Genomic DNA, 13,482 nt, shown 5'->3' with positions numbered 1-13,482 from the left:
GGAAGCTGAGGTGCGCTACCCGCGAGTGCCAGGAGGACCCAGCAAGGAAGGCCCTATCGTCATCAAAAGCCAGCTGGGGCATTACATAACTTCCCGCACTCTTGCTGACAACGGCGCCTCGTCAACGGTTATGTACAGGCAGTTCTTCGACAAGCTAGACGACGAAGACAAAGAACGCCTGGAAACGGTTTACGCCTCAATGGAAGGGTTCGACGGCAGCACAAACACCCCCCTGGGTATCCTATCTTTCCCCGTCATTCTCACGGACGGGAAATACTCCCGCACAGAAGACGTGGACTTCGTCGTAATGAGGAAGCCACATCACACATACGACATTCTCTTCGGGAGAGACGGGATGGCAAGATTCAACGCCGTGGTATCTTCAGTTCACGGCATGATGGGATGGCCAACTGCTGAGGGTGTAGCGATGATCACCGGTATCCCCCAGGTATGCATCGCATCCGTCTCATCTAAACCCAAACCAAAGATGGCTAAACCAACCATCACCGAACCAGAAAAATGGGCCCTCAATGGCAAATACCCTGACCAGGCTGTTACAATTGGCCCAACAATCACTGATCCTACGCGCACCTTGCTCAAACGCTTACTACAGAAAAACGCTGACATCTTTGTGTGGACACCAGCTGACATGACTGGTGTACCTCTAAGTAAGGCAGAGCATAAGCTCAAGTGTGACCCGACTTTTACGCCAGTCATACAAAAGCGCAGAGTAATGGGGGCGGAACAAGCTAACGCGTGTAGAACCCAAGTCAAGGAACTCCTTGACGCGGGCATCGTACGCGTTAGTAGATATCAAACATGGGTTGCAAATCCCGTTATGGTACCGAAGGCTAACAAACAATGGCGCATGTGCATAGATTTCAAAGATTTAAACAAAGCATGCCCCAAAGATTGTTACCCGTTACCCGAAATTGACCTCAAAGTGGATTCATTAGCACCGTTTCGCCTTAAATGCTTCCTTGACGCATATAAGGGGTACCATCAAATCCACATGGCTGTAGATGATCAGGACAAAACCGTATTTCGGACGCCCGATGGCACATTTTGTTATCAAATGATGCCATTCGGACTTAAGAATGCAGGGTCCACATACCAACGCCTGATGGACAAAGAGTTTCATGCCCAAATTGGGAGAAACTTGGAAGTCTACATGGATGATTTGGTCATCAAAAGCCCTGAGCCAGAAGCGATGTTGAAAGACATCGAAGAAACTTTCAACACGCTCAGAAAGATAAACATGAAGCTCAACCCGAGCAAGTGTTCCTTTGGGATGGAAGAAGGAAAGTTCTTGGGAGTCATTGTTACTAAAGATGGCTTCAGAGCGAACCCTGAAAAGGTCGAAGCCATTATCAAAATGGAATCACCTACTACCATCAAGCAAGCTCAGACACTGAATGGACGCCTAGTCGCACTTAACCGCTTTTTGTCAAACCATGCGGATAGGTCGTTCCCATTCGTGTCAACATTGAGAAACTGTTTAAAGAAAACGCACTTCCGCTGGACACCAGAAGCGGAAGCAGCTTTTCAGGAAATTCGGTCACGCTTGATCGAACTCTCAACGCTCACAGCACCAGAAGCGGGGGAGGAATTAATCATATACCTTTCTGCCACAGATAGAGCGACCGGGGCAGTCCTGCTAGTAGAGCGGAAAGGTATCCAGATGCCTATTTACTATGTTAGCCGTGTCCTAACAGACGTAGAAACCCGGTACTCCACCCTGGAAAAATTAGTCTTAGCACTTGTACAAGCTTCACGCAGACTAAGACGATATTTCCAGGGTCACCCAATCACCATTCTCACCAACTTCAAACTCGCAAACGTTCTAGGCAAACCCGAATTATCGGGACGTCTAGCCAAATGGGCAATTGAGTTGGGGGAATATGCGATAAAGTACAAGCCAAGACCAGCTATGAAAGGCCAGGTCCTGGCCGACTTTATTGCAGAAGTCCCCGCTTCGCGGGAGAAAGAGTGCCAGGAGGAGGCTCAACCCTCCCCAGCACAGGACATCAATGATGTCTGGCGACTCTACACTGATGGAGCAGCCAGCAACGAGGGTTCAGGTGCAGGGTTGAAATTAACCAACCCAGCAGGCCAAGAATACACTTACGCTATTCGACTGGATTTTCCAAGTACGAATAACGAAGCCGAGTATGAAGCATTCTTGGCAGGGCTGAGAATTGCGCGTAAAATGGGAGTGAAAAACTTGGAAGCCCACGTGGATTCCATGTTAGTAGCCAACCAGATAAACGGAACGTACACGGCCGTGAACGACACAATGGCCCTGTACCTCGCACAAGCAAAAACCCTTATGCGCGATTTTAATGATTGTAAAGTCATACACGTCGGGTTGAAGAGGCCGGCTCCATCGGGTTCATCCCTGCCCGTCCGCACTTTCAGGCTCAAGAAAACCCGTAAGTACAAACTTCCTTTATCTTTAACTTCATAGTTTTCCATCATTAATGCTTATCTTCTTTGTGCAGGCGTGGATGTTGACGCATTCCAGGGTGGAGCGCAGAGTATCCCTCCGCCCATGACGGTAGGCTTGGTCAGCCTACCCGAGGCGACGACCCAGGCGCCTGCGCCTGCTTCCGCTGGTTCAGTTGCTCACTCCTTTGAGCCGACTGTTCCAGCTGTGATGACGTCACCGCCGGCTGTCAGTGCCATTTTTACCACATCTTTCACTGAGCCGGCGGTTACTTTTGCTGCGGATTCCGCGGCGGCGACCGCGGCGGCTGTTACCATGCCTCCGTCATCGGTAACGACGGCCGAACCTTCAGGTATGCATGGGGTTTATCGCCAACCTCTGCCTCCTTCCCATCTGCCTGACCTCTTGGATGGATTTCCCTTGGGTTCAGGTGATGGGTTTGGCGGCTATCGGCCTGTTATTGACCCTACAGGTGCGTAGGGTTCTTTTGGCCCATTTTATATATATATATTTTTTTTATCATCTTTTCCTAACTGCTTTATGTTTTTTGCAGTGTTGGATTCCAATGAAGTGTATGTTCCACGATGGAACATCCGCCGAGGAACAACCCTTCGCACCCCTGTGGAGTGCGTGGAGTGGGCTCGTCACGCTGCTCCCAGTGGTGCGTTGGGGGAAGCCATGGCTAGCTACCAGGAGGGTAGGCTAACCAATGAGCTTCGGGTTCTCCTGGCCCGGATGCAGCCGCGCGTCGAGCTGCTTTGTCGTGAAAATGACAAGTTAAAAGCAGCTCGCATTAAAGAAGTAGCTCAGGCGCGGGCTGTCCGGGAGGAGAACCAAAGGCTTACCGCAGCTGCTGCGGAAAAGGAGAAGGCCTTCAAGGCCCTCGAGGTTGAAGTTCAGGCCTGGCTCGAGGCCCGTTCCAAGGCTGCCCAAGCTGTTAATGAACAGCTTCGGCTGGCTAAGGAAACTGCAAGGAACGCAACCGAGAGGGCCACCAAGGCTGAAGCTATTGCTGAGCCTCTACGCGTGGAGAATGAAGAGCTTAAAGCCAAATTAGAGGCTCTCCAGCAGGCTCATGATGCCTTGGCGATGGAAGACGCCAAAAAGCTCCAGGAGATCTTGGACCAGAGGGGGTGCTTGACCATACTGAGCGGAAGCTAAAGGGCGTCGAAGAGGCTGCGGCTAAAGAAGTGTTGCTTGCCAACCTCAACAAGAGTGAAGCCGAACGCGCCCGTAACGAAGCTCAAGCTGCCCTCCAAGAAGCTCTGGTTGCCAAGGAATGGCTTCTTCGAGAAGCGTTGTCTCAGGTATGCTTTTCATGTCTTTACGCTTTTCTTTGTAAATAGAAAAGGTTCTGATACTTGTATATTTTCTTGTAGGTTGTGCATCGGGTCTTTGCTGATATGTCTTATGACGATGCTATGAGCGCAGCCCTCAACGCTTCTCACGAGGATGGGGAAAAGGCCGGCTTCCTGCTTGGTCTAGGGTTCGTTGAGAAAGGCATCCCGCCTTCCAACTTCCCTTTGTACAATGTTGATACTGAAGCTGTTTACGACCAAGCAGTGAATCAGTATGCCGCCTTCCCGCATCCGGTGGTGGAGAAGGTGAACCAAGTTGCTGCTGCTGATGATGGGCTAGCTATCCTTAAAGCTTTCCTTGGACCGCCACGTTCTACTGATGGTGCGGGTCCAAGTGGAAGTGGCCCTGAAGCCTGATCCTGAAGATCCCTTCCCACTGCTAGGATAGATTTAGCTTGTATAGATTTATTTTCTTGTAGGCGGGTAGTTACCCGGCCATTCTTGTAATGAATATTATGAAATATAAATCTTTGTGCGGGTAAGACCGCTACTTTCATTGGATTCCTTGCTTTGTAAACGTTATATGACTTGCATACTTTAGTTTAAATTAGCAATTTTCCAAGTGTTTAGAATAAGTTAACCTTTGAACGTGGTAGATAATAGGTTGAAGTTTTGCTTCCTCTTTCGTGATTGTGCGGGTAGGACCGTCACTTGCACTTAGTAGGATGGCTAAACTTTACCTACATCTGACCTGCGTGGAGGTTTTCCTCATCTTTTTTGAAATTTCTAAGTGTTTAGGATAAGTTAACCTTTGAACGTGGTAGATAATAGGTTGAAGTTTTGCTTCCTCTTTCGTGATTGTGCGGGTAGGACCGTCACTTGCACTTAGTAGGATGGCTAAACTTTACCTATATATGACCTGCGTGTAGGTTTTCCTCATCCTTTTGTTAGAAATTCTGTTTTGAATAAGTTAACCGTTCGACGCGCGGTTGTCAATAGGTTAGTGTTCAGTTTCCTCTCATGATTCATGCGGATAGACCGGCACTTTCATTTAGTAGGATGACTGAACTTTTCCCCTTCAACTGACCTGCGTGAAGGTTTGCCGTTTTTTGGGTTTATGCGGGTTTTGCCGCCTTCCCCACGCAACGACTTTCCACGTAATTATGCGGTGAAAACCGGCATATCCGTGTTGAATAAATTAACCGTTCGACGCGTGGTTGTTAATAGGTTAGTGTTCAGTTTCCTCTATCATGATTCATGCGGATAGACCGGCACTTTCATTTAGTAGGATGACTGAACTTTTCCCCTTCAACTGACCTGCGTGAAGGTTTGCCGTTTTTTGGGTTTATGCCGGTTTTGCCGCCTTCCCCATGCAACGACTTTCACACTTATGTATGCGGTGAAAACCGGCATCAGTGTTGATAGTTCATAAAGTATAAATGTAAAATCATCAGCGTCGATGTTCTAAGGAGAATCATTTCCATTAGAAGTGGCTCTGGGCCTTTACAAATTTGGAATTGATCTACATGCAAACTGTGTAATTGAGCTCCCTTCCATGTTGTTGGGATGGGAGTGCCATCGAGCCGATATGCACCTGGTTCGGGATCTCGTTCTTTACGCAGCATGTAGTCTCCATATTGAAGCTATAATTTTATTCGTGTTTTCCCCAGCTGGGATTCTACACGCATCAGCCTGCTCAGCGTTCATTGCGCCACGAGGTGCGCGAGCGTCCCATCTCTGACAAATGCTTCGACCATGTCCTTTACGTCTATGCATTCTTCAGTGTTGTGGCCTTTTGTCCTGTGAAAGTCACAGTATTTGCTCCGATCAGCATTGGGACGATGTCGGATTATTGGAGCTTTTGGCCATGGGAGCTCCTCAGTGGCGAATATCTCGGTGACGCTTTTGGTGAGTGGCGTCCATCTGGAGTTCTGGTTCGACCGTACGTTATCCCTTCCGCCTAACCGATGTTGCAAGCCGGATGAGGTGTCAAAGTTTACCCTTGACTGCCAAATGCCTAGCTTCCGCTTTTTGTTTAATCGGGCGGTAAGGACGTTGTCTTCTCTTGTTTTCTGGGTGTAGAGGTTTGTGCTCTGTGGGAGATCTCTACCCAGTTGCTTCTCCGTTTCCGCAAAGCGTTTTGCTGCTGTCATGATGGCATCCCATGTGGATGGCATGCCATCTTTACCCGTTAAGGTGCGGATGAGCTCTGGGTCGTTCGCGCCCTGGATGAAAGCAGCGCGAACAAGATCTTCGCTGATATTACCCAGACTTAGCTTCTTTGAGTTGAAGCGAGTGATGAAGTCTAGCAAAGATTCATCTTCCTCTCGAATGCATTTGAGGATTGTCCATTGCTCCTCGGTATACTTTCGTTGTTGGCTGAAGTGTTGGCTAAACTTCTGTTGGAAGTCTGCCCAGTCGTAGATGTGGTTGACCGGTAGACGATCGAACCACGCTCTAGCTGGCCCAACAAGCGTCATTTGGAACATGTAACACCACGTAGGTTCCGTCCAATTGCTGACGGTTGCCCCCGCTATGAATCTGTTCAAATGATCATCTGGGTCAGATATACCATCATAAGTGCCGATGTTGGACATCTGTTTGGCACTTTTTGGGGCGATTGCTTCCGCAATGTCCCTTGCAAATTTGGACGTTCCCGCATTTGCAACAGTTGGTCTAAATGTTTTGGAGAAGTCACGTGGGCTTCCACCTGTGTTTTTTGGTTTGAAGGCTTCTCCAAAACGCCTTTTCGGTTGGGAGTCCGTTTCCTTACGCTTCCCTTTTGCCCTATGGCGAGGGTTCGCGTCGGTGTCGGATTCCTCCGAGTCATCGTCCAAGTATTCTTCGAATTCGTCAGCCTGTTGGACGGAACGCAAGCGTTCGTCCAACTCAGCTTGGAATTCCCTCTGACGTGCCTCCGCCCATGCTTTAACTTCATCGAGTGTTTGGCGGGGGAGTCTTGTTCGTTTCTCTAACTGGGTATCGGTGAATCCCAGTGAGCGATTATTTACTGCACTTGCCCCAGCTTGGGTAACTGGGGTAGTGTTCATAAAATTTACTTCACTTGCCCCGGCTTGGGTAACCGGGGTAGTGTTTGTAAAAACTGTGTAGTCGGTATTCCCCCCAGTAGCTGGGGTTGTGGTTACCGGAATTTCTTTAACCATCTTTCCAGAAGTTTGAAAAAACTGAAAAGAAATGAAGTTCTAGCTTTTATGCACGGATGGCGCCAATGAAGAAACACTAACCGGACCCCGGGCAGATTACGGATAACCTGGGGGTTAGATAGATGTTTCCCACGAGGGGTTAGACCCGGCAAAGATGGTTCTTCTGATAACCTGCAAAACAGACACCGTGAGCTTGTCACTGAGAAGGGGGGGGGGGGTTCCTCCTTGTGACCACCCTCCGGCGTGAGAATCAGACTAGATTGCTCTTTAAATATAAATGTATATTAAGAGATTGCTAGAGCAGATATCAGGTATAATATGATGATAATATGATGGTAATGTGTTAAGATAAGATGATCATACTATTTGGGGTATTTATAGCCGAAGGTAGGTTTCCAAGGAGGTGTGGCCGGCTGAATAGTATTCCTGTTCCACCAACTGTGGCCTACGCACGTGCCCTGCTGGTAGTTGGTGGGTAGGCAGCGGCTGACAGTGACCAGGCCTGCTGTGTACTATTCCTTTTCCACCAACTGCCGGCTATGCACGTGGTATGACAGGAGTTGGTGAGTAGGCAGCGGCTAATAGTGACATACAGTACAGGAGCATGCTGCTCGCCATACTGTTGTCAATAAGCTGTCGTATCTTTAGTCAGATCTTTTGCCCATACCTCGTCAGGTACAGTACAGAAGATCTTCCCGTATCGTACGGACTGGCTTAGTTGGGCGGAAGTATTCCCCCTCCCGCCCTTGTGCGGGATTGTTCCCGGCTTTGCTCATTCCTTCAGGTGACACTGAATGATTGAGAGCTAAGTGCCTTGTGCGTGTAGCCTTGCTGCGCGAGTGGCCTTCCCTGATGGCTTGTATCCGCAGCTGCGGGAACAGGCAGAGCACCATTGGGAGGCATTTCCTGCGGGAACAGCTTGCGTACTGCGCGTAAGGACGTCACGTCTCTGAGCATGGTGGGTCCTGCGGATCCAGTTGGTTTTCTGCGCAGACGTCCCTCTTCAAGGTGAGTCTTGCGGGTCCAACTGGGCTCTGCTGGTACCTACCTCTTCATATATATATATGAAGTTTTACATATTTCCATCCGTGTGTAACACGGGATTTAATCTAGCATAAATTAAAGTAAAACAAAAAGAAGGGGTTGCTGCGGCCTGTGGGAATCAAATCTAGATAAGACACTTGAAACGAATGAGAGTATACCACCAGACTAACTAACATGTTTAATTGGTTCAAAACTCATCCTCTATGCATATATACATAAATTAAAGCTATTAGAATATAAAAGATAAAAACTTTGTGACATGTAAGGCCCCGTTACCGGTAGCCCTACTTTCGTGTTGGATTTACTCATAAACGCAGTTCTAAATATCAGAGTTAATTAAAACATTCGCGGAATATAAAAGCTTTCATAAAACATTTCATAACAAAACACGTCTTGTCTTAAAACATCATTTTGTCTTTCAAAATAAACGAAACATTAAACTTAAACGTCTTGAGTCTTCCGATGCCAGCCTCTTATTCAGTGCCACGTGTCTCCTCAAGCGAGTTGCCTCATCCTACTCACCTGCGTGCATACTAAAAGTCAGCTACGCTGAGTGAGTTCTAGTTAATCATACACTATACAATACACATAAACTTATATTCTTTCATTCATACTTTCATACTTTCATACTTTCTTTTGTATTAACTTGCTTTCATATCTTACGTTATAAAGAGCATTACGCCCTACATTCCTCGAGTATTATTAGGGCTCGGTACCCTCCTTCCTCGAGTATTATTAGGGCTCGGTACCCTCCTTCCTCGAGTATTATTAGGGCTCGGTACCCTCCTTCCTCGAGTATTATTAGGGCTCAGTACCCTCTTTCCTCGAGTATTATTAGGGCTCGGTACCCTCCTTCCTCGAGTATTATTAGGGCTCAGTACCCTCTTTCCTCGAATATTAGTAGGGTTCGGTTCCCTAGTTCTCGAATATTATTAGGGTTCGATTCCCTCTTCGTTACCATACAACCATACATCATACCTCGAGTATTATTAGGGCCCGGTACCCTGTTCGTAACCATACAACCATCCTTTCCTTCTTTTATTAACTTTATCACATTCATACACATAAGCATACATATCATACTTACCTTATACTTAGCGTTACAACCTGACAGTACGTGCAATATCCGAAGATCGTTCACGTACCGTAAAGCCATCATTCATACATATCACATCATTCACATAAGGCATACACTTATCTCTTAGGATAAGCGTATTAACAAACATATCGAGTATGCACACAGCCCCGAAAACATAACACATAATTGGGGCTAGAAACTCACCTGAATCCTGTTACGCTCTCCGTTAATAGTTATTCCTTTCTTGAGCTGTGCACGGCTAACTGTATAATATTTACACGTATCAATTAACTATCACTACTCATATCATCTTTCTAGTCTTAACTACTACCCACAACGAACGGGGGTCCGGGGGCAGCGCCCCTGGCAGCGGGGTCTAGGGGCGGCAGCCCCTAGCAGGGTCCAAGGGGCAGAGCCCCTGGCTGGGGTCGAGCTGCCAGGTCAGCTTGGAAAAATTTTATTTACATTAACTGTCTTAACACATTTTCCATTAGGTTTTTAATTTATTTTCTAAGCGAACTTAACTTTATGCGAAGTTAAACCTTAAGCGAACTTAGCTTTAGGCGAAGTTATCAGTTAGGCGAACTTGGCTTTAGGCGAAGTTACCAGCTAGGCGAACTTGGCCTTAGGCGAAGTTATCAATTAGGCGAACTTGGCCTTAGGCGAAGTTATCAATTAGGCGAACTTGGCTTTAGGCGAAGTTATCAATTAGGCGAACTTGGCCTTAGGCGAAGTTACCAGTTAGGCGAACTTGTCCGTAGGCGAAGTTAAGCTTTGAAGGCGAAGTTATGCTTTGAAGGCGAAGTTAAGCTTTTGCAGGCGAAGTTATGGTTTTGCAGGCGAAGTTACCCAGTTCAGCTACGGGTTTAGTTTTTTATCAAGCATTTTGGCGATTTTAATACCCTTGTTATGGTTCGACATCACCCACTACGTTCCCTAACCGTTTTTGGTCGTATATATATCCCGTATATACTATAAAGCTTGGACCTTTAAGTAAAAACGTTCAATACTACGTAAACTATAAAGGTCAAGAACATACCTTTAGCGCTCGTTCAATCTTGATTAGCTTGTTTATGCACTCTAGATCTCGTGTAATAGGATCTAATACCAACTAACGTTTACTCTCTTTCGGGTCTTGCTCGTTTATGGTGTGTGTGTGTGTGTTTGGAGTGTGTAGAGATTATGATGGAAATGAAAAGAGGGTTTAGGGTTTTAGGTTGGTTTAGGGGATATTTATATCCCTTAAAGCCCATGGACCTAAGGTCCATTCTCATTTAACCCATCTTAATTAATCTAAGTCCATGATTCGTTCTTTACTCGACATTAATTAATTAATAACGCGAAATCAACAAACGTAACTTTCTTTATTTAATATTATAAATTTTAGGATGTTACATGACATCAAACTATGGTTTATATATATATATATATAGGGCTAGGTTATTTTGAAAACCTTTGTTAGTGATGAAAACCTTAGAAACTCTCTTGTGACCCTTGATTCTTTTAATGGGTGGCCAAGATTGAATCTGGTAGGAAAAAGAGGTATAAGTATTAATAAATTAGTAATAAATACACAGGGGGGCAAAGTTGGTATATTGCATATTTTTTATGTCTTCTGACACGCTAAAGTCTTCTTTTTAATCATCATCATAAGCCTCACTCACCGTATCTCTCTCTTCATCACCATTCTCTTCTACCAATCTCTCTCTGTCTGTCTCTCTCTCTCTCTCTCTCTCTCTCTCTCTTCAACAACATATTAAAGCTAAAGTAAACCAAAGTTAAATGGTTCAAAGACTCCATAACCACCATGAGTCAATTGAAGCTTGCATCTTCGGCACCACCGTACCCAACTCCCATCGCCCAATCCTTACCCGTCGCCGTCCAAAATCTCCGTTACCCCTACAACTAGCGGCAACAGTTGCACACCATGAGTCAATTGAAGCTTGATTTATTTCTTATTTTAGTTATTTTGTAAACAAATATTTTTTCATTCATTTATTATAAGAACTAATGAACCATAATTTTATATTTTCATAGGTTGGTGAGAGATGTATGGGGATTGGAAAGTTGGGCCGGTTGTACTTATTGTTGTTTTTATATATTTATATACTTTTTCACATATTATTTTACTTATTTAGATATTTACATATTTACAATTTTTATATATTTTGTATGCAACATTTTTTTTAAAAATATGTAACGTATTTTTTAGTATGCAACAATTTTTTTAAAACAAGTTTACGTATTTTTAACATGTTTACGTATTTTAATTATGTTTACATATTATTATATTTGTAAAATATTTTTACATATTTCAGATTACATATTTATAAATATGTAACATAATTTTTAACAGTGTAACGTTTTTAAAAAAAATATGTAACTATGTTTAAACAAGTTTACATAATTTTAAAATAAGTTTACTTTCTATATAATAGGAAAAATCTGAATATAAAATAAAAAATCTGAATATTAAATAAATATTAATAGAGAGAGAGAGAGAGAATGTGTAAGCTAACTTAATTAACATATACTAAAATATGTAAGCTTGTTTAAAAAAAATATGTAAATATTTAATTAACATATACTAAAATATGTAAGCTTGTTTAAAAAAAATATGTAAATATTTAAGAATGTCATTTATTAATAATTTAGTTTTCAAAATAAAAATTAAAAAGAACCAATCACTTGTGACAAAAAAGGGTATATAAATACTCTTTTTTGACATCGTTAAAATCTTAAATCAATAATAATGGTGAAAAGACAATCGTAATGGTGAAAAAGAGATGAAAAATGATTTTAGGATAAATTTGGCATTATTAAAATCTTATATGAATTAAAAGAACTTAAAATGACATATGAAAATTTAATTCCATTTAAAATATGTATTGAAAAATTATTGTATTAAGAAATCTGATTTAAGTTGTGATGGGACTAGAGACACGAAAAATTGGAAAAGGTTTAAAAAGTACAATACTAAAATTACATAACTACCCTTTTGCTTAAAAACATATAATGAGTAGATTGTTCATGTGGATTAATTTGGACCACCAATTGGGTTTCTATGGGTTTTTATTTTATATATACCCAATATATATATACACACATATATATGGAGTTGGAGTAGTATGTGAATTTGTAAAAATAAAAAATTATAAAGTCACAAATAAACGAGTCGTGATTTATTTGAATGAAACCCTAGTTTTTATCAAACACATTTCACAACTTTCATAATCTGACACAAAAGATCCCTACATTAATATTGTGTCACATTCTGCCTTTAAAATGTCTTTTGCTTAGGCTGAGGGGTGTGGGGCGCTAACCGGGGCGCTAGAGCCCCTCCGCTCGCGCCCCGGGGCGCTAACACCACACCACCGGGGCGTGAGCCGGGGCGCGAGCGGGGCGCAAGCGCGGAAATCCAGGCAGGCGTGAGGCTGGTCGCGAGAGAAGAGAGAGAAAAGAGTCGTTATAGAGCCGTTGGAGCCTGCAATAATTTAATTAATAATAATAAAATTAGGGTTTAGTTTAGTTGACTTACTCGTCCGACTTCATCAGCATTGATTAAAACAAACTCGTTACGGTTATGAGAGCCTGCAATAAGTCGTCCTTTGGTATCCATTGAATCATCAAAAAGAAGAAGAAGATAGAGTGAGGTGTAAGAGGTGTAATTATAATTACTGTGTGTGTGTGGTGTTAGAAGAAAATGTAGAAGAGAAGAAGACAACGACAGACAGCTAGTGGGTGTTAAATTCTAGAGAGAGTGTGAATAATAATAATAAAAGTAGAGAGAGAGAGAGTTGAACGCGTATGTAAAAAAATAAAAAAAAATTCGCTGGAGCCCCTCCACACCAGGGCCAGGGGCTCCAACGGGGGCTCCAACACCCCCCTTATCCAGTTTCTCTCTCTGCCACACGTCATAATATTATTGGCTGGAGCCCCCACTGGAGCCCCCATTAGAGCCCCCCACACCCCTTAGCCTTATCATTCCATTTATTTTTTTCGTGATATTACAGTTGAAAGGTTTGCTTTCAATTGGAAATGTTAACCAGATATAGATCGAGCATAGATCGATGCTTAAGTAACCAGACAACAAGTAACTTTGATATCACTCACTTCACTCTCGTTACAATTGATCATACATACGTGGTTGAACATGAATATAGTGTCACTCTTAATGACAATTTGATGCAACCTACTTTCCTTCTAACACATCTAATGAAGGACATGTGGATCGATTTGAGTGTGAAAGACGCCGCACGTAGAATAATGATGATAAATCTCAAATCAAATTTTGAAGCATTATATTGATTTTCAATTTTCATTAAGCAAATGGATTTATTAATCGTCACATTTAATTTTCTTCATTATCGAATTTACTGGTTTTTTGTTTTCGATTTTTTGACAAATTGCTTGAGTTTTACTGTAAAAGAAACCTTGATATATTGTTTTTTT

Source organism: Bidens hawaiensis, unplaced genomic scaffold, assembly GCF_021521415.1.
Source record: "Bidens hawaiensis isolate Kalapana, Puna unplaced genomic scaffold, B.hawaiensis_p1.1 tig00039994_1, whole genome shotgun sequence".
Taxonomy (NCBI): Eukaryota; Viridiplantae; Streptophyta; class Magnoliopsida; order Asterales; family Asteraceae; genus Bidens; species Bidens hawaiensis.
This window is presented reverse-complemented; position numbering follows the sequence as displayed.